The 25,187-nt window shown below is 41.0% G+C and overlaps 1 long non-coding RNA gene across 2 annotated transcripts in view; it reads right to left on the reverse strand.

Moving 5' to 3' along the window:
• Window positions 1-4,616: 4,616 nt before the first annotated feature.
• LOC109453347 (uncharacterized) overlaps window positions 4,617-25,187 on the reverse strand; it is a 72,566-nt gene continuing 51,995 nt past the window's right edge. For both annotated transcript variants that reach the window (XR_002138267.3, XR_012495138.2), the window contains one exon: window positions 4,617-10,161. This is a non-coding gene — a long non-coding RNA (uncharacterized LOC109453347). The remainder of the gene's footprint in view (window positions 10,162-25,187) is intronic.

Here is a 25,187-nt window from a genome sequence, read left to right on the forward strand (position 1 = left end):
TCAGAAACCAGCTTTTGCTTGAAGAGCCAATAAAACTCTATGCCTCAGACCCTAGGCAGAGCCTTTCTGAGGATCAAAACACATGGCTCATCAATCCCATAGGATTATGAGAGTAGGGAGTATAAAAGGAATCTGCAAACTAGCATTGGGCCTTTCACAAAATAGATTTTTAATAAATATTGGCAGATTAACAGATTTCTATCACACATATGTCATAGAATTCCTTTCTCATCTTTACTTTATTCATTTTAGAAGTTGGAGGAACTTGAACCCAGTTGCTAGAGTCATTTTATCACCAAGTCCTTATATTTATTAATGAAAAAGAAATAGCCATCAAAATTCTAACCAGAAAATGCATGAGTCTTCATGTATGGAGTGATGCCACCGACCCCCGCCCAACCCCACCCCCAAATATACAAGCTCTTGAGTGATGAGTTGTTTACCCTACTCCATCTAACTCATTCGATCTCTCTTGTGATTTCCATTCCTGAGATGGTTTGTCAAGGCTGGTGACACAGTCTTTAGCTACAAGGTTAAAAGATTTCCAAGTTTGTCCACTGTAAGTGAGGTTTTGTATTCCCTGCTAAATTCTACATTCCCTCAAGGCTGTGAATGTGTCTTGTCTTTTGTTCTACCTTTTCTAGCAAAGTACTAAGAACATCAGAGATTTGGTCAATTATTCTGAATTAAGAATGACTGGAACAGGGAGCTCAACCCTGTACCTCGGCTTCAGGAAAACCATCCTTTAATCAGATGCACTGCTAAAGAAAGAACCCATGATGGCAATGAACACAGAAACACTCTGCCAAAATAGAAATCCTTAAAATCTCTGAAATCATTAGCTTTCTCTGAATTTCTTTCTATTGTGCTTCCATGTATTTATGAGGTCCAGTGCTTACTAGACACCCTTAACCTGAAGATCTGGGCTAAAAGTACTTTTGAAATAGTTGGTGAGTTGTGAAATGAACACTCCTTGATCATCTGATAGTTGCTGACTTGTGACTTGGTTTTTCAGGGAACGCTCCCCATGGCTCAATTTAATTGTTTCACCAGAGAAGAAGTTGTGCTGTTTGTCAGTTCAAACCACTGTCACTAGGAAAAACTGGCCTCTCCCTTAACTCTCCCAGACTCAGTCTGTTCCTTCTCACCTTTCATAAATGTATTTCCCTGACCAATCTTATAGGCGATGCAGTTAGTATTGATTTGCCACCACTAGGCTCTGTTTCTTCCCATGACCCTAAAATCATGCCAATTAAGGAACCAACAATCCATGGAAAATGGCCACTATCCTTTGCATTCTTGGCTTCTAACTTTTACCAGTGCTCTAGTCCTAAGCATTTTGACTTAAATAGCATTATACCAAGTTGTACTAATTAATTTTACTTCATAAATCTAAGGTGTCAGATTTTTGGAGCTAGAAAAAGCCTTAAGGACTGACGACTCAACTCCATTTTACCAAAATTGAGCTCCAGAATAAACATGTTAGCCTGTGTGTACAGATAGAACCAAGATGAAACATCAAGTCTGGACTCTTTCTAGTAAAATACTGTATTTCCCTATATGCATGAACCAAATCTGAGAAAATGAGCATGTAGTTTCATGCCCAGCAACATGAAACTATTCCCAACTTTGTGGAAACAATGGGATAATTTAAGTAAACAAGACCCACTTCAGCCCCACCTCACTGCCCCTCCCCTCCCATGAGGTAGCAGGACTGCCCTCAACATTGAAGCCTCCTGGGGAATTTCCTGCTATGTCCCAAGGAAGAAGAGGGTCAGTGCCCTGTTTCTAGAGATCTTTTTTCACATTCCTGTTCCAAGTATCCTTTTTTTTTCCTGACACTTATTTGCGTTCTCTGGAATAAGTCTCAAACTCCTTATCAAGCAATATTTTAGAAATGTCTCTGGGCTGTTTGTCTTATCCACGCCAGCCTCATACCCTTTTCCTCCAAGGATGGCTCCTTGGAGAGCAAACACCAGTCACCTCTAGTGTCTGGGGAGAGTGTCTACTAAAAATTGCCCTCCTTCCAATAAGAAATTGTTTTTTTCTGACCTCTCTGTGAACAGAACTTGAAAACTTGAACTTTGAGTTGTGATCTGATACCTGAAATTCCTTTCATTCCACAATTTAAGATAAGGCATTCAGGGTAAACATATCAGGAGTAAGAATTCTCTGGACTCACTAATGCACATAAAGGGATAAATAATTGACATGGGTTGTTTCCTACTAAAGCTGGTCTTGGAAAAGGAGGAAGGGAAAGAGAGGTCAAGGGCACTGAAGGGAGCATGAACATAGGAAAAAGAAAGGCTGGAGACATTGAAGAGAAAATCTGCCCACTTCACCATCTGCCCTGAACAATGCTATGCTTAATTACTTCCGGAACTGTTCCTCACTTTTTTTTTTAATCAACTTTGACCACAGAGGAAACTGCTATTGGTTTTCAAATAGAAAAGGATGTCTTTGGGTGGCATCTACCTAGATGAAAATGAATGGGAAATAGGTTCTTATAGACATGTGTACTAGAAAAGATTTCAAAACATGTAATATGTTTGTACTAGTCATCATTGTATTACAATCAGGATGATATTTTATATTAACAAGGTCTTTTTGACTGGGGAACTTAGAGTGGAAAAGGAATCATAGATTTATAGAAAACAGAAAAATCAGCTTCCTATGCACCTCCTGGAGTGTCCATATTAGACATCATAATAAATGAAAGATAAAATTAATACTCATGTTAAAGGAATTTCCCTACTGGTATGATTGTTGCCATAAAAGGAAAAGGGGAAGCAGTGATGATGTCGAGAAAGTGGTAGAATGCTGTCTCTTTTTATTTTCTGGGAGAAAAGGCAGAGAAAGAAAAGGAAAAACAAAAAAACAAAAAAGGAAGCTGATAATGCTTCATTTCTTAACACCGCCTGGGTTAATATGTAATTGACAAGATTAATGGCTGCATAATAATTGTTTCTATTGTTTACCATCTGGATGGTGGCCAGCCATCTTACCGCTCTTCCGACCAGTGGGTTTGGGTTTGGAAGGCTGCAAGGAGTGGCTGATAGGGTCTGTGTGCCAGGTGTAACCCTGCTAAAGAAGACATTTAGGAAGAAAGTACAGGGAAACCTGGGATGTTCCCTCTGGTGAGCCATGCTTCTCTGCACTTGGTCAACACAATAGTTTCACTTTGAAACTGTTGCATGAGTTGTGACAGAACAGAACCAGGCTGGGCCCAGCCAAACCTCTCTACCTGAGGACAAAGAAAGGAAAACTCTCAGGATCCAGAGAAAGGTCTCATTTCTGTTCTGTCCAAGCGGTAAAACAAACAGCAGAGTATCCCTCTTGGCTGTTCTTTGCACTGCCCTGGATATGCTGGGAAGAACTCACCTTTCACCTACAGATTTGCAGGGATGTGAAAATATATTCCTCCCCACTCTTTCCTGATCCACTTTCTAAGTTCCTGCCTCTTGCCTTTCACACTGTGAGACAAGCAAACAGACCAAGACTTTCAGTCATGAACTACAGAAAGGATTTCCGTGGAAAGGTACCAGAGTCCACCTGCTCTACTGCTGATCTTGTCTGGTCTTGCCTCTCGCATGGACCAGGATAAGATGATGTACAAAAACAAAGGCTATGTAATTCATTCTCAGGTGGCCTCATTCTGGTCTGGGTCACGAGTGTTCTCCTTAATTACTTCAACCTTTGTAGGTTTCCTCATTTTTTAACAAATCAAGTACAGACTCCTGATGTGCAAGGAGGCTCTCCTGGGGCTGGTACTCATACTTTTCCTACCTTCCATTTCATCCCAACTTACACTGTTTTAATGTGTAGCTCCAGGCTTTCTTCCTTCCATCCACACATCTCCCTCTACCCACTCTCTCTGTACATTCAAATCCTATCCCTCTGGAACAGCCCTGTTGTATCTCCCTATTATATGCTCTCCTACACCTCACAGACCTTGTACTTTATCCCTACTGCCACTAAAAGTTACAGTGTAGTCATCAGCATGTGGGCTGACTCTCTTCCTTACTACACAATGAGCAATGAGTTCCCTGAAGATAAGGACTGCATGTATTCTGTTCTTTGACGTATACCTAGCAGCGGGCCAGTAGTAGGTGCTTAGACTGTCAAGTTAATAACTATATTAATGAATGTAAAGACCAGTTCAAATGTCCACTTCCTTCATGAGTTTGACCTTCAGACTCTCCAGCTGAGTACATTCTTGTTAGTCATCATCTGAAGTAACAGGTGAACTTTGCGCTTCCTGCTGGTACTGTCATTTTTGATGTTTTGTCATCATTATCCGGATCTTCGTCTTATGTCTCCTGCTAATTTAAGGCTCCTTGAAAGCAGGGACTCTCATTCATTTTTCACATTGTTCACAACTCCAATCACGAAATTCTAGTTCCTAACCGGAACTCAAAAATTGTCAGCTCAGTGGTGGATTAATCACTTACTTACGTATTTATTTAATGTTTACACTCCCACATTCTGCACACACATTACTTTTCTTACATTAGTGTAAAAAAAATATATATATATATATCCAGTCAACAAATCTTTTCAGCATCTCAGAGTTTCAGCCATGTAGCCAATACTCCTTCTAGGGGCATTCCATTTCATTCTGCAAAGCCTTGAATTTAAAGATATGAAGGAATTCTAAGCTTTTGGCCAGAGACAACAGAGGAAGTTAGAGGCTGAAGCAGTAGGAAAAGGGAAACAACAGGAATAAGTATTTGCAACAGATGGTTTAGGTGGAAAAAACTGAACGCTCTAAGAAACTAAAGGAGTGATAGGCTTTGAGCTTAAGCCTTTATTCTGTATAAATTTGAGCTAAAGTCTTAATCCTGTACATAATATGTAACCTTGGGAAAAATCACTTCTCTCCCTGGGTAAAATGGCACAAATGATCCTATCTTTCAGACTGTTGATGGGATTCACGTGGTAATATACAAGACATTTCTGGAAAGGGTGATGCCAGTGCTGTTGCCTAAATGGTGGTTGAGGACCAAGAAGTGGAGACAGCCCGCAGAGGGTGTGGGAGACCACACACGGAGCTTGTGTTTCATCTGGAGAGTACGAGAAGCATCAGCCTAAAGCCCATTTGGAATAACCAGGGATTGAAAAATTAAATGGAGAGGAAGAAACCAGAATTTGAGGAAGGGATTTGGGGAGATGGGGCAGAAGGAGTAATTAATTGGGTGTGGATGAGGCATAAAGAACACAGTGTTGAAGGTCAACCCAGAAAGGTCTTAGGGGAAAGGTAAGAGGGGGATGCCCAACAAAAGAGGAGAACTGGGTACTGAAGACACTGAAGTGAGAGGACAGGGAGCTTAATGGTTCTCCTGTGAGATGTAAGGTACATACAATGAGACGAGATTGAAAAGGGGGAATTCAGGACCCCATAGATGCAGCACTCAGGGAATGGGAGAAGGCTGGGTGCCAAGGGGCTCCCACAGAAAGTGGGCCTGTACCTCTTCAACTTACATAAAGTGATATGTCAATTGTCTCTCAATGAAGCTGGAGAAAAATAAAGTACTTGCTAATTCCTGCTTATCTGTCCCAATGAGCATAATGTCATCAATGAGGTGGAACAATGTGATGTTTTGTGGAATAGTAACATAAAAAAGATCGATTCATAGAGATGGAAAGGAGAATAACAGGGGCTGAGGGGAGGGGGAATTGGGAAGTTATTGTTTAATGGGTATGGAGTATTGGTTTTGCAAGATGAAGAAGGTTCTGGATGTTGATGATGGTTGTTCAGGAATGTGAAGGTGCTTAATGCCACTGAACTGTATAGTTAAAGTAGTTAAAATGGGAAGTTTGGGGGGGGTGGGAGATGAGGGTAAGGGGGATCGAATATATGGTGATGGAAGGAGAACTGACTCTGGGTGATGAACACACAATCGGATTTATAGATGATGTAATACAGAATTGTACACCTGAAATCTATGTAATTTTACTAACAATTGTCACCCCAATAAATTTAATAAAATAAAAAAATAAATAAAATAAAATGGGAAGTTTTATGTTATGTATATTGTAAATAAATAAATAAAAATGAAGGACAGTCGAGTGTACTCTCTATTAAGAGGACAAAAGAAGAGGAGCCATAAGGGCCTCCCTGAAGAACTGATGAAAGGAAAAGGAAGCACAGAAATCAAAGCTGGAGAAAGTGCCAAGCCAGGCTCTCTGATCAGATAACAATCCCATTTCTTCTTCCTGGACATGCAACCCACTCCATTTTCTAGACTTCCTTGCAGTTACGTGTGGACACATGACCAAGTTCTAGCCAAACAAATGTGTGAACAGAATGTGGGCCACTCACCCCCAGACCAGGCACATAAAAGCCTTCCATTTGTGTTCCTCAAAGTTATTTTCCCATCTGGAGTGTGGATGTTCATGCCCAGGGTGACTTTGGAAGCCACATGTTGAACATGGTGAAGACAAAAGGAGCTCAGGTTCCTGCATCACTGCTGAGAGGATAGAACTCGATCAATCAGACATCACGTTCTGACTTTACATCAGCAAGGAAAAACAAATCTACGGTGTCCAAGCCAACATACAATTGGGGGTGAATTTATTACAGCAGCCATTGTTGCCTTAATAAACACAGTATGAATTTATTACAACAGCCATTATTGCCTTAATAAACACAATATGAATTTATTACAGCAGCCATTATTGCCTTAAAAACACAATATGGATGAGGCTGGGGAGGTGACTTAGGAGCCCACTGGCTGCATTTTTTGAATAATGAAAGTGAGAATTATAAGGAGAATAAGTGAAAACAGCTGGGAGAAGTAAGAGGCGAGCAGATGGTATCTATGGATAATCTTTGAAGTCAGGTTCCCAGAACAAAGAATATCAAAATGTGCCTTTTAACAAAGCATGAGCTATTGTACACCATGACCTGGTCAGTCCATATTTCTCTCTCGTTAGTGGCTCCTATTTACTGTATGACCTTCGCCATGACATTTAACCTGTCCTTGGCTTTCTAGTTATAGTCACACACACACAAAATACCAATCAAATTTCTATAAAAGTTTTTCTATAACTCCAAATTCCTTCATTTGCTTTCTCTCTCTCTCTCTCTCTCTCTCTCTCTCTCTCTCTCTCTCTCTCTCTCTCTCTCTCTCTCTCTCTTTCCCCCCAAATAATTTTTAATTGTTTAATGTGGGAAACTGTTTTATGAGAATGACATTCCTTTCTGAGCCACTGCCTGGGTCATTTAAAAGTAAACAATAGACAAAGGGAAACATTAACCTGGAGGTACTTTATAATAACAGCCTCCAGGGCTGATCCAGGATTGGCTAAGAAGATAAAAGGAGTTAGAAGATTTGTGGCCATCGAGGCTACACTGAAAAAAATATTCAGCTTTCCCCCTCCTTCTCCCCAACAGGTGTGTTCCAAAATGAAGACGATACCTTATTAATTCTGTGGTCCTGTCAGTTCCTATTATTGCTAAAGTGTTCTTAGGTACTCAGACAAGTCATAAGCCAATAAACAAATGTAGTTACTAAAGGCTAAAGTTTGCCGAGACTCTGAAGCTATTCAAGCAAAGACAGGTGTAAACAGGATTTATTATAAGTACTATTATTATTTTTATTATTTTAAGCACATAGGTCTATGCAGGACATGCAAACTGAGCTTTTGAGTCTTGGTCATAAAACTTCGGGCACTTTTCTAGCTCTTGGTATAGTACCAAGGAGAGATTAAACTAGAAAACAAATCTACAAATGAGTAGCTATCTTATAATTAGTAAGCACTTTTCTTCATATAAAATTCCATGCCAGTCTCTAATAGCCATACTTTATACTCACCTAAAGCCTTTCATCTGAAAAGCTCAAAGCACTTCTTACTAATACCAGTGCCAATTCTTTCAAAATTCCTGTAAGTTGGGGAACTAGAATTCTCATCCACCAAGTATTACAGCTATTGCTGAGATCTGAGCCCTCTGTCTATATCCCATGTAGTTGTGGGTGACATTCTTTCCCAGATCAGAGTCTCAGCTCCAACCCAGTGAAGAGGAGATGAATCCTATCAGAGCAGGAAATACTGTTTTCAGCCACATGGGAGGCAATGGGATGGAAAGGAAATCTCAGCCTTTGGGTTTAGACCTGACTACAAACCCTGGCTTTAAAGAAATTATCTTAACCTCTCTGTGCTTCAGTTTGCTCACCTATAATCAGGATGTAAGGCACACAGTGCTTGGCACACAGTAGGCACTCAATAAATACTTGCTTGGAGATATAGGCCATATTATTCCTCATATCCCTAATTTGATTTGTGGATCTAAGCAATGTTTTATCTGGTTAATACTTGATTGAGAGTTTGCATGAAAATACTGGCCATAGAAGACACTCAATAAATGCTAGTGGAGTTGTCTTGCTATGGAAGAAGTCTCTATCTAAGGCTCATGCTACCTAAGCCAACTTGGGTTTTCCAGAAGTCCAATATTATCTCACATAAATGCTAATCGCTGGCATGAAAGATTTATTTAAATACACTTCTGCCCCTCCCTCTTCAGGACACGTAGGCTGATTTTCCAAATCTCATCATGTCTTAAATTTATAAGCAAAGGAGAATACTGTTATGGATTTCATCACTTTGTTAAATACCAAATACTAAGTTATTAGTTACAGAGATTTGTTGAAAAAAATCTTAAATAAAATTGTCTTGTAAACACTTGAATGCATTACCACACGGTGTAAATTTCTTTGGATTATTTTTAGAAGCGAAATGCTTTTAATCCTTTCAACTATTTGAAGGCAAATATTATATCTTCAATTATAAATATCACACTTTTATTATATTTTCCATAACTCTACCAGAAATACAGCCAAACCATTTATCAATCAGGAGCTAACAGTCAAAAGGAACGCTTATTCCCTGGATTAAAAAATATTTTTTTAACCATAATTTATAAATTTACTTCGAAGGCCATAATAATGACATTGCTTACTCAGAACCTTAACCAATTCAAAACATGGTCAAGACCAAACAGGGACAGGGGTTGGGGGTAGCTTCTGAGTAGGCAAAATAGATATTTAAAACATTTATGTCTAATAGCCATGAATTTGATTCATAAGAGATCTTTCAGAATATTATATTATTTAGAGATAACTTATCCTTCCTTTGTCCACAATTCTAACAAACTGTTCATCTGACTTCTCCCACTGTCAGTAGATGAAAAGCAACAAGTCAGAAATGAATAGACATTAGAAGGAAAAAAAGTTACAGCTCTCAGCCAATAATCTAACAAACCAACAAGTTCGTTTTGAAGTTTATCTATTTTTCTAGCACTTCAGCAGATGTTACGGGTCAGAAAAGTAAAAATTATTATCCTTGTCTTCCATAGTTTGTTCTCTGGTTGAGGTAGAAAGTAACTCCACACAGGAAACAAAACAGAAACATATAAATTACACAGCACTGAACATAGCTTTAAAATAATTCAGAGAAGGGCGAAATCAGCATGGGCGAGAGTACAAAAAATTTCATAGAGGCTGAATGTGTTTTAAAATATTACAAAAATTAGAGCAAGCCCTGTTTTAAACACACACAAAAAAAAACAAATGCCTAAAAAGTGAGGCCTTGACATCATTGTGAGAGACCTTCAAAGGGTTAAAAACAAAAATAACTTTGCTCAGAAGAGAAAATGAACAAGGATTTTAAAAGAAAAGCTTCATTATCTAAAATGCAGTGGTTTTTTGCATAATCCTGGAAAACCGATTAAAGAGAAATCAACTTAGAGTACAGAAGGCAAGATTTAGATAAGGCATTCAAATGTATTCTTAAATACAATTGTGTTTTTTAAAAGGCTTCCTTTTGTACATTGCTCTTTAAATGTTTTCAGTGAAATAATGTAGAGACAGAGTAAAGAGTCCAATGAGCCGTTCAGTAGTCCGGGGTTGCATGACCTGTGTAGGGTCGCCCTCCCCTGCTTAGGCCCAACAGCTCCGTCAGTGCACAGGACCACTAACACCTTCCCAGAAGAAGTGGCTCTCCTGCAGGGAGGTTCACAGGGATCATCATCTGGGATCAAGATTCTGAACAAGAACTTCACACACGGCTCTGCTCATGATCCAGGTGGGGAAAGAGGGCTAATAGGTCTGTCTGCTAGCATCAGCGGAAAACAGTGACGAAAAAGGCCAGGAGCCAAAGGTTCTGAAAGAGAACAAATATGCACAAGTCAAATTTGCTGCCTGGCTCCTTGGAGACAGACAGACACTGACTTGGATTTGAGGGACACCAGGATATCCCCAAAATCTCTCTCCCAGGAAAAGCAATGCAGTTCTTAAAGAAGCATATAGTTCTAAGGATTATATGAGCTTTTATATATATAATACATACATATTATATACAGATATTATATATATATATCATATAAATGAGAATATTATATATATATCACTGCTATATCACACTGCTATATATAATATTCTCATTATTATGATATCTATCTATCTATCTATCTATCTATCTATCTATCTATCTATATAGCAGTGTGATTTGAGGGCACCCAGATAATGGTCCAGCTCTCTCTCCCACCAACAAGAAAGGATTGCAGTTTGGTGAAGAGAGGATAATTGTTGTCTTTCCCCCCGGAAAAGAATAGGCAATGAAAACAATAACATCTCTACTAGCCAGATATAACTAATGATATATGTTCCAGGTAAGTGACCATTTGCAAATCTATCCTAGATCAAAGATTGAAGACAACAGTTCTCAAAGGCATAGAGAATAAATATTTTGTCTTTTTTTTTATGCCATTCACAATGTAACAACTACAGACATGACAAACTTTTAAGTTTAATTTGCATTATCAACATTTTTTCCATCACTTCCTTAAATCTAGACTAGACAATGAAAAAAGCAATAGATCAAGTCCTGATTTGTAGCCTTTGCAAATTTCTATGGTGTAAATACTTCCATCATGGGCAATTTCAAGCTTCCAGCATAACATCATGGAAAACAGATTTGCAAAGGAATGGGAACTAGCACACATTCTATAGTGTTTCAACCATACAAGTACAATAGATTTTTTTTAAAATCTCAAGAGCATAGATAATAGAAAAGTGCAATAAGACAATTAGGAAATGAGGCATTTTTTTAGAATTTATTACCTGTGTGTTTCATGTAATTTTTACTCATGAGTCTATGTAATTTAATTTTTAATAATGGCTGTGTTTAACTACTGGCTCACAAAATTCCTGAAAATTGAACATTCAGCTCTCAAGAAGCAGTGAAGATCCAGCACACCAGAGTTTCCATTTATTCCTGAGAACTTAGCTATATTCCAACCCTGATTGAGGGCTGACAAACACCCTTGACTGTCCAATCTATATAGATCAAGTCGCTTTCTGGTCACCTGCAACCAAAAGAATCTTGGCTTATCAAATAAGTCCCTGCCCACTAGAGTGGACAGGGGCAGCTTTATCTAAGAGCAAGATCAAAGCTACCACTTCTGAAGACCAATATTCCAGCATACCTAACTCTGCTGCTTCTTTCTTTACTTTTCTTTTTTTTTAACTGGGCTTCCCACCTTTTTAAATAGAGTTTTCAGCTATGGAAAATGTAGCCATGCCATGCAATGGTCTCTTTAAATACCTCCCCCAGATGAAGAATGTTTAATCAGCTGAGCTGAGCCTGCGGCCCCACAGGAGCTCAGGAGGATGTTAACAGCTCACAACCACTCCTGCCCATTCCCAGGAGCCCCAGCATCACTTTGTGAAACTGCACAGGGTGGAGCCCAGGCTTTTCCCTGGAGAGGAAGTGGCTGCAGGAATGCCAGATGTGCCATTCCCACAGCAGCTGGTGGAGGGCCTGGCTCTCCCAGGGTGAGGAGCAGCCTCCGCAGAGACCAAGCCCAGGAAGTTTGCAAAGTTTCCACAGGCCAGGGGAACCTAAGCTATGCCGGGCCTGAGGCAACACAGGATGAGAAACAGATTCTCCCACCCACCTCCTTTGTTTCCTTCCACCAGTGTTTGGAAAACCTGTTTAAAGAGTTATTCCAAGTGTTTTTTCAAGCCTCTAATCTATCTTCAAAAATATCCTCGAAGAGGAAACAAAAATTGTTTGCCAGCAGTTAATGAATGTGGAAATGGCTAGGAAAAGTCTTTCCAGCACACCTAGATGAAAGCCATAAATTAGGGTTGGGGAGGGCTTGGATAGAAACCAGCCGGGTTGACCAATCTGCAGGGCTCTGCTTGCCCTGCAGTTTTTAAAACAAGGGGAAAGCTGAAGTCCAGTGCTGTGTGTGAAAGCTGGAGGTGGGAAGATGAGGGCAAGAGGAAATGGGGGGTGGAGATGCTATACATGATTGGAAAGGGGAAGAAGGCTGCATGTGGGCAAATAGCAGGGAAATCAAGTGTGCAGTTCATCTGAAATCTTGTGTAATGTACATTTTCTCAGGGGGTTGAGCTGAACCTTTCAGCCGTGCATCCAAAGTTGATTAAAAACCTAAAATTTCCTGTAATTGGACCTCATTAATAAATTCCTCAGGGTTCCAGGAGGCTCTGAAGAAGTAGAACAAGGGTTTGGAGAGATGAGAGCAACGGGAGGTTGTAAGATCCCAGACCGTGGAGTTAATTCCATTTAATCAGCTTGGAGAAAGTCCTCATTCACAACAAACCCTGGACTGACTGACGCACTGAGCCCTCCCGCCCTCTGCAACAGGGCTGGATTTTCTCTCATTCACTTCTCCCTTATTTTTTTAACCCCTACTTTCAACATGGAGAAGCTGCCCCACAAGTTCTGCCAGTTAACTGTTAGGAGTTAACGTGGCTCTTCTCTCAAGGACCCTCACTTGCTTCTATGGTCCAGCAGGTGAAGAAGGAAGGCTGTCACCTCCCAGCCTCCTCTGTTCATTTCCCATCTACCACATCCACCAGTGCCCTGTTCCACCCTTCCCTTCCCCTCCTACCTTTATTCCCATTGTTATTTTCAGTTGTTAGCTTGACCCCAAATTCACAGATAATCCCAAACCTTGAATTGAGACATTAGCATTGGTTTGTTGCCACACCAAATTTTAAGTGATAACTGGCAAGCTTGCTTGGTTTGTAATATACCTTCTCTTTTTCCTCTAGTAGAAGTGAGCCTGAGCAGCAAAATGCTTCTGAGGGTCATGTAACTACAAAGAAATGAGAAGCAAAGCCCAAATTTAGAAGCTAACTTCTGAACAGGAAAGGACAAGGGTCAAATGCAGGATTTACCAGGGCTCCAAATGGCTTATTCTCATAGTTATCTATATTTTGCAAATTTCTCTTTACTCTTCTGGATATTTCAGTGATTAGGGCATTTCACCTGGTAAGACCAGTGTGGAAGAGGCATAATAATATCAACCTCCATTCTCAAGGACCCCAAGGTCACTGGTCCTCAGAGTGGGACTCACCCAAGATCAAGGGCAATGTCTTCTATGAGATGTGATTTTTTTTAATTTATTGGGGTGACAATTGTTAGTAAAATTACATAGATTTCAGGTGTACAATTCTGTATTACATCATCTATAAATCCCATTGTGTGTTCACCACCCAGAGGAGATGTGATTTTTTCATTGTTCATGCTAGGGTTTGAGCTGCAGAAATAAGGGGATAGAGATGGACAGAGAAGCCAGGAAGGATCAACTTACCAGAGATAGTGGAACCTGAGGAGTGGATCAGCCCAAACTTGCAGTTACCTTCTTACTGTCACCACCCACCCACACCTCCAATTCAAGTTGGGGAACTTGAGAGCAGTCTCGTTCCTTCCCTTCCAACTTAGCCTTTATTCTCCTACTCCCCTGCCAGGCTGCATTTGAGAATGTTTCTTCCTCTCAGCTTTTCACCATGCCTTACTTTAACATCCCTTCACCCCCACCCCAATGTAGGGAAAAAAGTTTCTTTGCACTGCTCTCTCTTATAATTATAGAGAAATCTCAGGTGACCCAATGTTGTTATAGGGAAGCGGCAGCTGAGCTGTATCTCTCCCTCTCCTTGAAGGCCTTCTCTGTGTTCTATCAAGCACGAGGCATCACACTTTGGCCATTACAAAGGAAAAGACTGGTGAATGATTGTCTATAAAAAATAAATTAAAAAATAAACTTCCATATGGCAAATTTGGTGCATATGATAAAGTCAAAAGACAAATCAAAAACTGGAGAAAAGTCCTTGCAACATATCTGATTGACAAGTTCTGGTTTCTTAATAAACAAAGAGTCCTTATAAATCAATAAGACAAAACTGCAAAGGTAATTAATTATATGCTCACTTTTTAAAAATAGAAAATATACAAATATTGAATTATTATGTTGTACACCTGAAACTAATATAATGTTGTATGTCAAATATACCTCAATAAAAAATGAAAATAAATAAATAGAGAGGTAGAATAAGGTGCACACCATCAGTCAACATTTAAAAATGAAAGTCAAAACAAGTCACTGCTTTTTCTTATCAGACTGGAAAATACGAAAGGTTTGGCAATCACCAGTATTGGTGAGGATAGGGAGAAACAGTCAGGAGCATTTTGGAGGTAGGACTCTCAATAGTACAGTTTGTGGAAGTAAATTTAGCAGCATCAAGACGGTTAAAAAATGTGCGTATACTTTGACCCAGAAATTCCACTGTGAGAATTGCATTCTATACATATAAACAAGGATACATGTACAGAGATGGTCATGTGTAACTTTATTTGCAACTAAAAACCAAAAAAAGAATATGCATATATAGGCTATTCCATTGATTTTGAAAATTCTGGGAGGATACTGAAAAAATTGGGAAAGGTAGGTATCTTGGTCTTGTTAGGCAGCTATAACAAAATACTACAGACTGGGTAGCTCATAAACAACAGAAACTTGTTGTTCACAGTTCTGGTCCAAGATCAAGGTGCCAGGATAGTGGCCTTCTGGTGAGAGTCCACTTCTGGCTCATAGTTGGCAGCTTCTCACAGTGTTCTTACACAGTGGAAGAGGCTCAGGGTCTCTCTGCAGTGTCTTTTACACGCACCCTAATCCCTTTAACAAGGGTGCTGCCCTAATGACCTAAGCACCTCCCGAAGGACCTCCTCCTAATATTGTCATCTTTGGGGGTTAGGATTTCAAGATATGAATTTGGGGAGCAGGGGAGTCACAAATATTCAGACCATAGTAGCAGGACTGAAGGTGAAAAAATGAAGAGGCTATTTTTTACCTATAATTTTTCTGTTTGTCTTCATTTTTTACAGTTATTTTTTACTATTCATTTTAAAATCAATAAATAAACAAATTAAACCTGGCCATACCTGCTGGTTGCTAACTCCTTTCTGGTGCCCAAGACTGCAGTCTTTCCCCAAGACAAACACAGGGTTCCCCTAACTAGTCCTGATGAACCAATCCTTCAAACTGAGTGAAACCTTTGATAAATGGAAAAGCTCTGCATCAGAATGGTTGACAAAAGACAAAAATTCATCACCTCCAGGTCCCTTCCCCAGTGACTCATTTAAAAAGAGTTGAGAAAGGCTGGGTTCTAGAGAAATGAATGGGTTTTGGAGTAAGCAGCCGCTAGCTTCACTCTGGTCCTCATGATGGGGGACTGGCCCTGGGTGTGGGGGGAGGGGCTGGGAGCACATCAACAGCGAGGTTAGTCGCTGCAGGGATATCTGCTGCTTTGACACCAACTGGCCCTGCTCTCTAGCCTGTACCCACTGTGGGAAGCGTACAGGAGGCTTAAAATCCTGCCCCAGGCTATGATTCCAACTACATGACATTTTGGAAAAGGCAAAAGTATGAAGACAGTAAACAGATGAGTGGTTGCTGGGGTTGGGGTTGGGGGAAGGATGACTAGGCAGAGCACAGAAGATTTTTAGGGCCATGAAACTACTCTGTATGATACTACAGAATGCACCACCCCTCCTTCCATAGCAGATGCACCAATCTGCATTCCCACTGAACTTAAAGCAAACAAACAGAAAGAATGTACCACCCCAAAAGTGAACTGTAATGCAAACTATGGACTTGGGGTGATTATGATGTGTCACTGTAGGTTCATCAATTGTAACAAATGTATCACTCTGGTGGGGATGTTGATTTTGGGAGGTGATTGCCCGTATGGGGGTAGGAGGGTATGGGAACGCTCTACACCTTCCTCTGGAAACAAACAAAAGAAGTCTTAGGAGATAACATATCAGGTGTAATGAATGCTTCTTAGGTGCTCAGTGAAAACAAATCCTGCCCCAAGTATTGTGACCACATCCATTGCGAGGAAGGACAGCGCTATGCGTTCATTTCTCACCTGCTTCCTACAGCTGGGGACACTTTTCACCCTCAGCTGGACTCTTCAGGGCTTGGCCAGGTTCCACCTGGACTTTCAGCCTTAAACATTTAAGGATGAAGGGTGGGGCTTTCAGGTTTTACCCTACATATATTTATAACCTGGAATTTTATAAGAATACCTTCACGCATTGCCTCTATAAAAATAAAATAAATAGAACTCTCCAACATTATACTAGTTAAGCCTCTGATTTCAGTTAGAAACCAGATGTCTGCTTGAGTTTTTGTACTGTCTTGGATTTGTCAAACTTGGCCTGAACCCCACTTCTGAGGCTTGAGATAGGTTCACCTTTCTCCCATGATTTTACTGCCTTTATTCCGCCTCTTCCTCTTTACCTTTGCCCTGCTGCCTCCTCATGCATTGTCTCAACAGAGCCCAACACCAGCATATCTCAGTGGAGCCCAACACCGAGATGTCCTCAGACCTTACCCTTTTCTCTGTTCCCACAAGAAACCCAGGCTCCCTCAGCATTTCACAAGTTTAGTAACTCCCCAGGGAGTTATGAGAAGGCATTAATAGGACTCCGTTCCCCAACACCAGATCCCCACTATTTTCTGCCTCTTGCAGAATGGAGTCCCCATTCTCTCATTGCCTGCCTTCCTCAGCCCTCCTCAAGAACTCTGATGAATCCATTTCTTTCCATTTTAACAGGAAAGAATTCCAGCTGCCTTAAGCCAGAGAAATACGTTATAAGAATATAGGGAATCTCAGGAAATTCAGACAGACTATAAGAACTGGAAAGCCCTGGGCATGACTATCTCTGTCTGTCACCTCTGCTTTTCCATCTACACGAGGATGTGCCTTCCCCTTAGTAACCAAGTGTCCAGCCACATAGAATGACAAATTTGCTACCTCAGAACTCGAATCCCAAATTCCTGAGAAAGAGGGTCAGATTGGCCCTTGTCTTGCTACCTCAAGGAAAAGTATGTTAGAGCAGCAGGTCACATGAAAGGGGGATTGCTCATTGCCAGGCACCCTTAGGTATTACCTCAATCTTACACAATGGAAAAGTACTATTCCTTAGAGGATTTGAGATTTGGGTATATTTCCAAAAAGGGTATTTGCGTTGTTTGGTTTTTACTGAAGTGAAACAAAGTACAGACTTTGGAATCAGACCAATTTGGTCTTGAAATTTTGCTCAGTCACTTACTGAAAACCTGGGCTATGTTGAGAAAGTCAATTAACTTCTCTGGTCCTTAATTTCCTCATCTATGAAGTGAAGATGATGACCCATTCAGAGAGTGGTTATAAGTGTGGGATGTTGTCATTTATCTGAAGCATCCACTTTACAGAGTTCTCCGTAAATGCTGATTCTCTCCTTGCTTTTATTTAGGCTCTTGATGCAGTGAGAATAATTTTTCCACAGCACCATCTGGCCATGTCACTCCCTTGCTTAAACCCTTTCTGAGGCTCCTCATAACCTCAGAATAAAGTCTCGTCTCCTCAAGATAACATAAAAAGCCCTTAAGATCTCTCTGTTCTCTGCACTACTCACTCCCCATCCCACTTATACCCCAGCCATACCAAAACCACTTGCAGTTCCCAGGACCCATCATGCTCTCTCTTTCCCTGTCCCTCTTTTCCTCACTCTCTCCCTCAACCTTGTGTGCCCAACATCTACTCTTTGTGGGGACGTTTTTCTCAGAAAGATCCTTGATCATCACTCCCACCCACAAGGCTATACTAAGAATTCCTCCTCTGTACTTCTGGACAGCAACCCCCCTCATCTTCCCTTGGAACCAGCCTTCCCAGCTTCAACATCCTAGAGACTCTACACTGTAAGGCAACCCATTCCACAGCTAACGTCTAGAACATTCTACCACCTTCATTCCAACTGGAAATAGTATTGAAAATGCCTCCACACAACTTCCACTCAGTGTGGTCTTAGCTTTTACTCTTGAACAACCCTCAAATTATTGGAAGCTTGAGTCAGTTATCCTCTCTTCCACTTCCCCAAATCTACCTCTCCATCCTCTTCACCAGACCTCAGAGATGTGATTCAGAGAACATTCATCATCTCATAACATCCTCTAGCTTGTCTTTATTCTTCTCAAAGCCTGATGCTCAAGCGTGAGTCCAACTACCACCTCCCTTGTTGTGGATCCTACAAACCTATACAGCCTCAGACTGAGTGGCTTTTTCACTTAAGTGAGCCCCCTACCCAGGCCCTGTGGAGCTTCTGGTCAATCATACCCCTTCCAAGTCCTTATTATCTGACCTGCTATCATGCCAAGTCCCATCTCTCCACATCCCCAGATTTACACAAGTGACTGTTGTTACATAACAAGCCAAGGGCAGACACTAGGAGCCACCTTGAGATTTATGGTTGCTAGTCTAGCACTGTTCAGCAATTCATTTGTTCACAATTCTTTTAACTGATGGCCTTCTATATGTTAATAATAACAGTAAGTGTGCCTGACATATACTGAGGGTTTACAATGTCAGGCTTTAGGCTAGCAATATACATGCATTTTCTCATGTAACCCTCACAACAAAGTCCCTAAGGATTTTACAGATTAAAAAAACTAAAGTTTAGAGAGACTAAGGAATTGAACCAATAGCTCAAGAGACTGGAGGGTTAGGTTAGACAACAAAGCAATAAGATCTCAAAATACCAAATATGGCAGGTGTAGATCCCCATATTTTTGCCCTATAATTAGGATTCTCCTCATTTTAAACCCCTGGTACCTAACTTCACTTAAATAGAGGAGAAAGAGGACTCACACTAATCAAGTGAAGCCTCAGGGTCCAGAGTGACAGCTCACCTCTCAGGTATTCATCCTCGCAGGTGTTCAGACCCCTTCTTACAAGATGTTTAGAAGCTATACAGCTGATGTCCCATCCACCCCTTTTTATTAACCTGAATGTGGTGTAAGAAAATATTTTGAAGACTTTCAAAGCTTCTGTGGGCATTTGCTGTCTCTTTTACATTTATGCAACAAGGCTGCATCTCTGCTTACTTTGATGATCTCCAGTCAATCTGATATCAGGGTTGTAAATTGTAGTAAACTCTTGTTCATTTAACACAATTCCAAGAGTTCCTTAAAAGGTAATAATGACTTCTTTTTATAGCTAACCCATGAAATGATAAACTGGCATTGGTTGGGATGATTCTCACATAAAGAAGAGCTCTTACGCCTCGTGGCACTTTGGTGACACTGGTCAGCTGGACCGGCAGGTAGAGAAGTTCTCAATCACATCCTTTCCCTTGTAATCACTATATAATGAAAAGAGCTTTGTCTATCAAACCTTTCACCCACTCCTGGAGCTCAGGGGGAGCAGCGGCTGCCAGCCAGCATCCTGGGCAAAGGCTTCCCATGGAAATTTCTGCTGGTTGAACTCAGAGCTCGCCTTGCTTGTTCTGAAGCAGAATCAGACATCTTGACTGCTCACTGTGTGGCTTCCCAGAAGGTTCGGAAACATGCTTGATGTGGGTATGGGACAGAGACAGGGGAATTCTTGTGGCCGGGGCGGGGGTGGGGGGGGCAGAGGAGGGCTCCAAACACAACATTGGGGCTTGGCAAAGCCCAACAACATCATGCCAAGACCTTTTCCCTTCATTTTTAAACCCATATGCACTTCAAAGGGAACTTAGTCCTCATTTCAGGAGTGAATACACATTAGTCATCAATGTACAGTGATATTAGTACTAAGGACTGGTGTCTAAAATGTCCCATTTCTTTTGTTTTCTCCTATCCAATTTCTACTTATCCATCAGAATCTAGTTTCTTCCCACCAAGACGTTTCTATCAAGTCTTCCGTGAACACTCTAGCCCACAGTAACCACTCGCCTATGACAGCTCATTGCTAGTAAGGTGGCTCTAGACAATGGGCAGGCTTATGGCATCTTTTGAATTGTTTTAATTATTGTTTTAACTAGGTATTTCAAACCAAAATGGATTTAGTCTAGGGAATGGAGTACTTACAAAACTATCGCAAGGGCTGAAGAGGAATTCAGGGGGCCACTGCTGACAATTCATTTTGAGAGCATACAATTCTGACTTTAATCCAGAAATAGGGAAGATGTTGCTACTATTGATACTGTTATCTCCCCATAACCAACACACCCACAGAGCTGAGACTAGACGTGGAATGCTGAGTCTGTCCACCACCACTGACTTGAACATCGATATGGCCTTCCTTACCACCAAGGGAACTTTATACATATCTTCTGAATGTCAGAAACGGAGGAAGAAAGAAATGAGTGTGACCCCAGATCTCTGTATTCTAGACAGTCAGGCACGTGCTAAGCACATAAAACCAAACAGCCTTCTCTGTGCTGCAGGAGATAGATTTTTAAGCCAGATAATGGTCCACAGTTGATATCTGTCTCCTGGGCTGAACTTGTCAGATTTTCCACATTTTTTCAGTTGAAAAACTTCTATTCATCTTTGAAGATACAGCTCAAAAATTGCCCTTTCTATAAGGCTTTTCTTTTTTTTTTTTTTTTTTTTTTTTTTTTTTAATTAGTTTCAGGTGCACAAGACAAAGCAAAACTTAGACATTTATCATTTATATCCCTCACACTGTGTGAACCCCCCTCCCCCCATCCACTATCCCTCTGTACGTTCCCAAAACCTCTCACCTTCCCCTTATCCCCACCCCCCCGCCCCTCTAGCAACCCTCTGTTTTTCCTCTATGTTTCCAAAACTGTTTCTGATTAGTTCATTCACTGATTATTTTCTTTAGATTCTGCATATAAGTGAGATCATATGGTATTTGTCTTTCTCTTTCTGACTTATTTCACTTAACATAATGTTCTCTAGGTCCATCCATGTTGTTGCAAATGGTAAGATTTCTTTCTTCTTTATGGCTGCGTAATACTCCATTGTATAAATGTACCACAGTTTCTTAATCCAGTCATCTACTGATGGGCATTTTGGTTGTTTCCAGGTCTTGGCTATTGTATATAGTGCTGCAATAAACATAGGAGTGCATAAAGATTTTTGAATTGGAGTTTTGGATTTCTCCGGATAGATACCTAGGAGTGGGATTGCTGGATCATAAGGTAGTTCCATTTTCAGATTTTTGAGATATCTCCAAACTGTTTTCCATAGTGGCTGCACCAATCTGCATTCCCACCAACAGTGCACCAGCGTTCCCTTTTCTCCGCATCCACGCCAGCACTTGTTGTTTGTTGATTTATTGATGATAGCCATCCTGACTGGGGTGAGGTGGTATCTCATTGTGGTTTTTATTTGCATTTCTCTAATGGTTAGTGAGGTTGAACATTTCTTCATATGTCTGTTTGCCATCTGTGTGTCCTTTTTAGAAAAATGTCTCTTCATGTCCTCTGTATAAGGCTTTTCTTTATCCTGCTAAGAACCGGCCACTTCTTCCTTGGGGCCCCCATGGAAGCAGACGTAGATTCTCATCACCGTGCCTGCCATATATCTTTGTAATCAAACCAGTGACTCTCCTCAACTGTGAGCAATTTAAGGCAATTCTGTGGCACATGGTAGACACAGAATTAATGATCACTGAATGAATGGGTAAGTCTGGGACTCTTACCACAGACCCAAGGTTCAAGTAGGGATTTCACTGCAGCCTGTTATCTCATCCAATCTAAGAGTAACTGAGTGAGTGAGTCCTCCTGTTTTTATCTAGGCTGAAATTCTGGACAATATTAGTGCATCTTAACTCTGGTACCACTTGGATCAAATGCAAAATACTGTAGCAAATAATTGAAAAAGGGTAGCCTGAGCAGGGAATAGCAAATAAACAAACAAAAAGTTTAGTATCTGTTAGGATCCTTTTAGTTGCAACTAAAAGAGTTAAGCTAACAGAAACTCAACTCAAATGATATAAAGAAATAAAAGGGAATATTCCATGTACTGACCAGCACAACCAAAAGGTTAGAGGGCTAGCTTCAGGCATGGTTGGATCCAGTCTATACCCTATGTCATCAGGGGTCTGTCACTTTGGCTGTTTTCCTCTGTGGCCTATATTCTCACTCTGACTCTTCTCATGTGGTAGTTAGCAAAGGTGATCTCCACAGCTCCCAATTTATAATCCACCCATACAGCAACTTCAGTGAAAATAGTATTCCAATATTTCCCCCAAATCCAGAATTGACTCTGACATGGCCCAGTCTGAGTCCCAAATACCCTCCACCCAAAGCCAGAAGGATAGAGTGCTGGCTGCAGAGCTGTACCCACCATGAAACCAAGGGACTCTGTGGTCAGGTTAACCCCCCCAAAGCCCATGGGCTGAGTGTAGAAGGGAGTAGCCCTCAAAGGAAAAAGGAAAATCAAAGTGCTGTTATCAGAAAGAGGAGTATGGATGTTGGGTAGGAAAAACAACACATGTTTTCCACAGTGGGTATCTAGTACTTTGCTATACCCAAAGTCGCACTCTTCATTTTGAAAGAGACTTTGAACTACACCAGGGCTAGTGCAAAAGCAAATGCAAAATTGCAGCTATTTGCAGGGTGTTTCTCTGTTGGGCTGCCTAAGGGGATTGGTACAAAACAGAAAAATTTGACACCATTTCTAAGTTTCCGTTGAGATTGGGGAGAGAAAGGAAAAACCCATCAGTTTCAGGTCTTGAGTAGTAAAACGAGAGTGAGAAGGAAGAGGAAAAACGCTTGGGATGTAAATGTAATGAACAACAAAAAATAATTGAAAAGGAAGTGGCTTCCTCTCATGTGTCAGTTGGGCCTTGTGAGGAACAAGAGAAGTACCTTTTCTGGAGCCTCAGCTGCTCTGCTGCCTTTCCAGCCGCCTCCTTGGGAAGAATGAGGCTTTAACAACGAGCATGGTGTCAGGGCTGGCTTCCACCCAAGCTTGAACAGTGCCCCCATTGAAGGACCCCAGGGCCAGAAGGGGATGCCTCTCCCTTCTCCTGCTCCCTTCAATGGACTATTTGTGGGATGAACAAGGACCGGGAGACACACTGCCATCTCCTACAAGGCCCCAGCAGCTGCAGGATTCCTTAGGAACTCCATGGGCCCCTGCACATCTCTCTTCACAGAGACCAACAGGAGGGATGCCAGATTCAGAAAGGGGTCCCCAAGAGCCTCCTGGATGGGAGAGGAAAATGCTCTTCAGTTCTCTTCTCCCTCCCAGGCCTCTCTCCCATCTCTTGGGGAGCCATCTCTTCACCCCCAAAGTTTTTGGTATCCTGCCTTGCTGTGGCTGATACCCTCTCTATTCTACCCTCCTTGATGGCTGAAAGAAAGAAGAGAGAGGAGGAATAATCTTCCTCTAAATCTGAGAGTTTATGATTGCAGCCATATTCAAATATTCCATCTTTATTGCCCACTTCCTCTGTTGAGATAAAGTGACCTAGAGAGGGAAGTAGTAATGGCTAAAAAATTCTCATCAAATACCAAGATCACAGCTACTGTTCTTATTGATTATTTAATCCCAAAACCATGCAAAAGAAAAGTAGACAGTAATATTTTATTTTTCCTGTACCCATTAGATAATCATTGCTATTGCCCTGGGGAAACAGGCCAGCACACAGTCCAGAACAGACGGGCAAGGACGCATTGTCACTGACTTCCTACTTCCGTAGAATATAGAGACTTGCTTATATGTTTTGATTTAAGAGATGCAAGTTGACCAATGCCCGAATATCTCTTTTTAGGAGCTTGTTATTACACATGAAAATTTCCCGTTCTTCTGATATTTCCTTTGTAAGTTGAAGAAGGATGCCTATTCGGGGAAATTTAGTGAAGTATAAATTTCTCTGGGCTCCAGACATCAACTTTATAAGTAATTAATATCATGGTGGGATATAGGTGATCCTGTCTTTCCCCGAGTAACAGCTGGGATAAAGAGCAGAAAGGATAGCTCCGGAGACTAACTTTGCTGACTTGACAATGGATGGAATCTGAAGGGGGATGTAGTGCAGCTTCACACATCAATCCCTCTGTAACCACCTCGCCAGAAGGTTGCTATCTGGCCTCATTCTTTAGGATCGGGAGCCTCCCCTCCTCCCAGGCCAGGCCATTCCACTTTTGAACAAGTTTTACTCGTTGGAGAATTCTTCTCTACATCAACCCCTAAGCAATTTCCCTGCAATGTCCAGACATTGATCCTGGTCTTGACCACGTGATAGACACTTTAAGTCCAAGAAACCCTGACCCTTCAGATAAATATTTCCACCCAGCAATCACTCATGCCTCCTGCTGACCTTTTCCTCTTTGAGCTAAATCATAGCTAGTGCAGTTCCTACAACCATTTCCTATATGCTATAGTTGCCTGATTTTTACCGCTTGGTTAACTGTCTCCAGACAAACTCAGATTTACCTTGGATTTTTTAAAGAAATGGAACTCAGCTGAGGTTTGGCCGGGGTTAAAATACAGGCACATTACCATCCTTGCTCAGAGGAGCCTCCCTCCATGAATGCACTCTGAGAGTTGATGTACATCATGTGACACTGGGCTCCGCCTGAACTTCCTGGTGATAAAACTCATGAACTTCTTTTAAGCCAGTCATCTCCATTCAATTGACTTTTTAAACCTAAGATCTAATATTCATTACTTATTAAACTTTATCCCCGTTAGTTTCGGTTCATCAATCTAAGATGTGGAGATCTTTTAGGAATATTGATTCGGTTAGTAGAACCTCCCAAATTTATGTAATCTCTAAATACCCAAAATGATTTCTATATTTTCATTCAACTTATTAATAAAAGTGAAGGTAAAACTCAAAAACTAAGATAAAGAACCCTGAAACCTAATGTCAGAGACATTGCAATGCTATGTTCAAAGCCTTGTCCACACAATAAAAACAGATGTCAGAGCACTAAGAGCTCAATCCTGCTTTTTAACCCAGAGACACCTCACATAAAAGAATACCTTATTGTTGGACCTAAGGAAGTATGTTTATGTTTTCCTAAAGTTGATTTTGGATAGGGGTGGTTAGTTCTATTTTTCATACTATGCAAACATAAGATTC

This window comes from Rhinolophus sinicus, chromosome 3 (assembly GCF_057876585.1).
Source record: "Rhinolophus sinicus isolate RSI-liver-muscle chromosome 3, RSI-T2T, whole genome shotgun sequence".
Taxonomy (NCBI): Eukaryota; Metazoa; Chordata; class Mammalia; order Chiroptera; family Rhinolophidae; genus Rhinolophus; species Rhinolophus sinicus.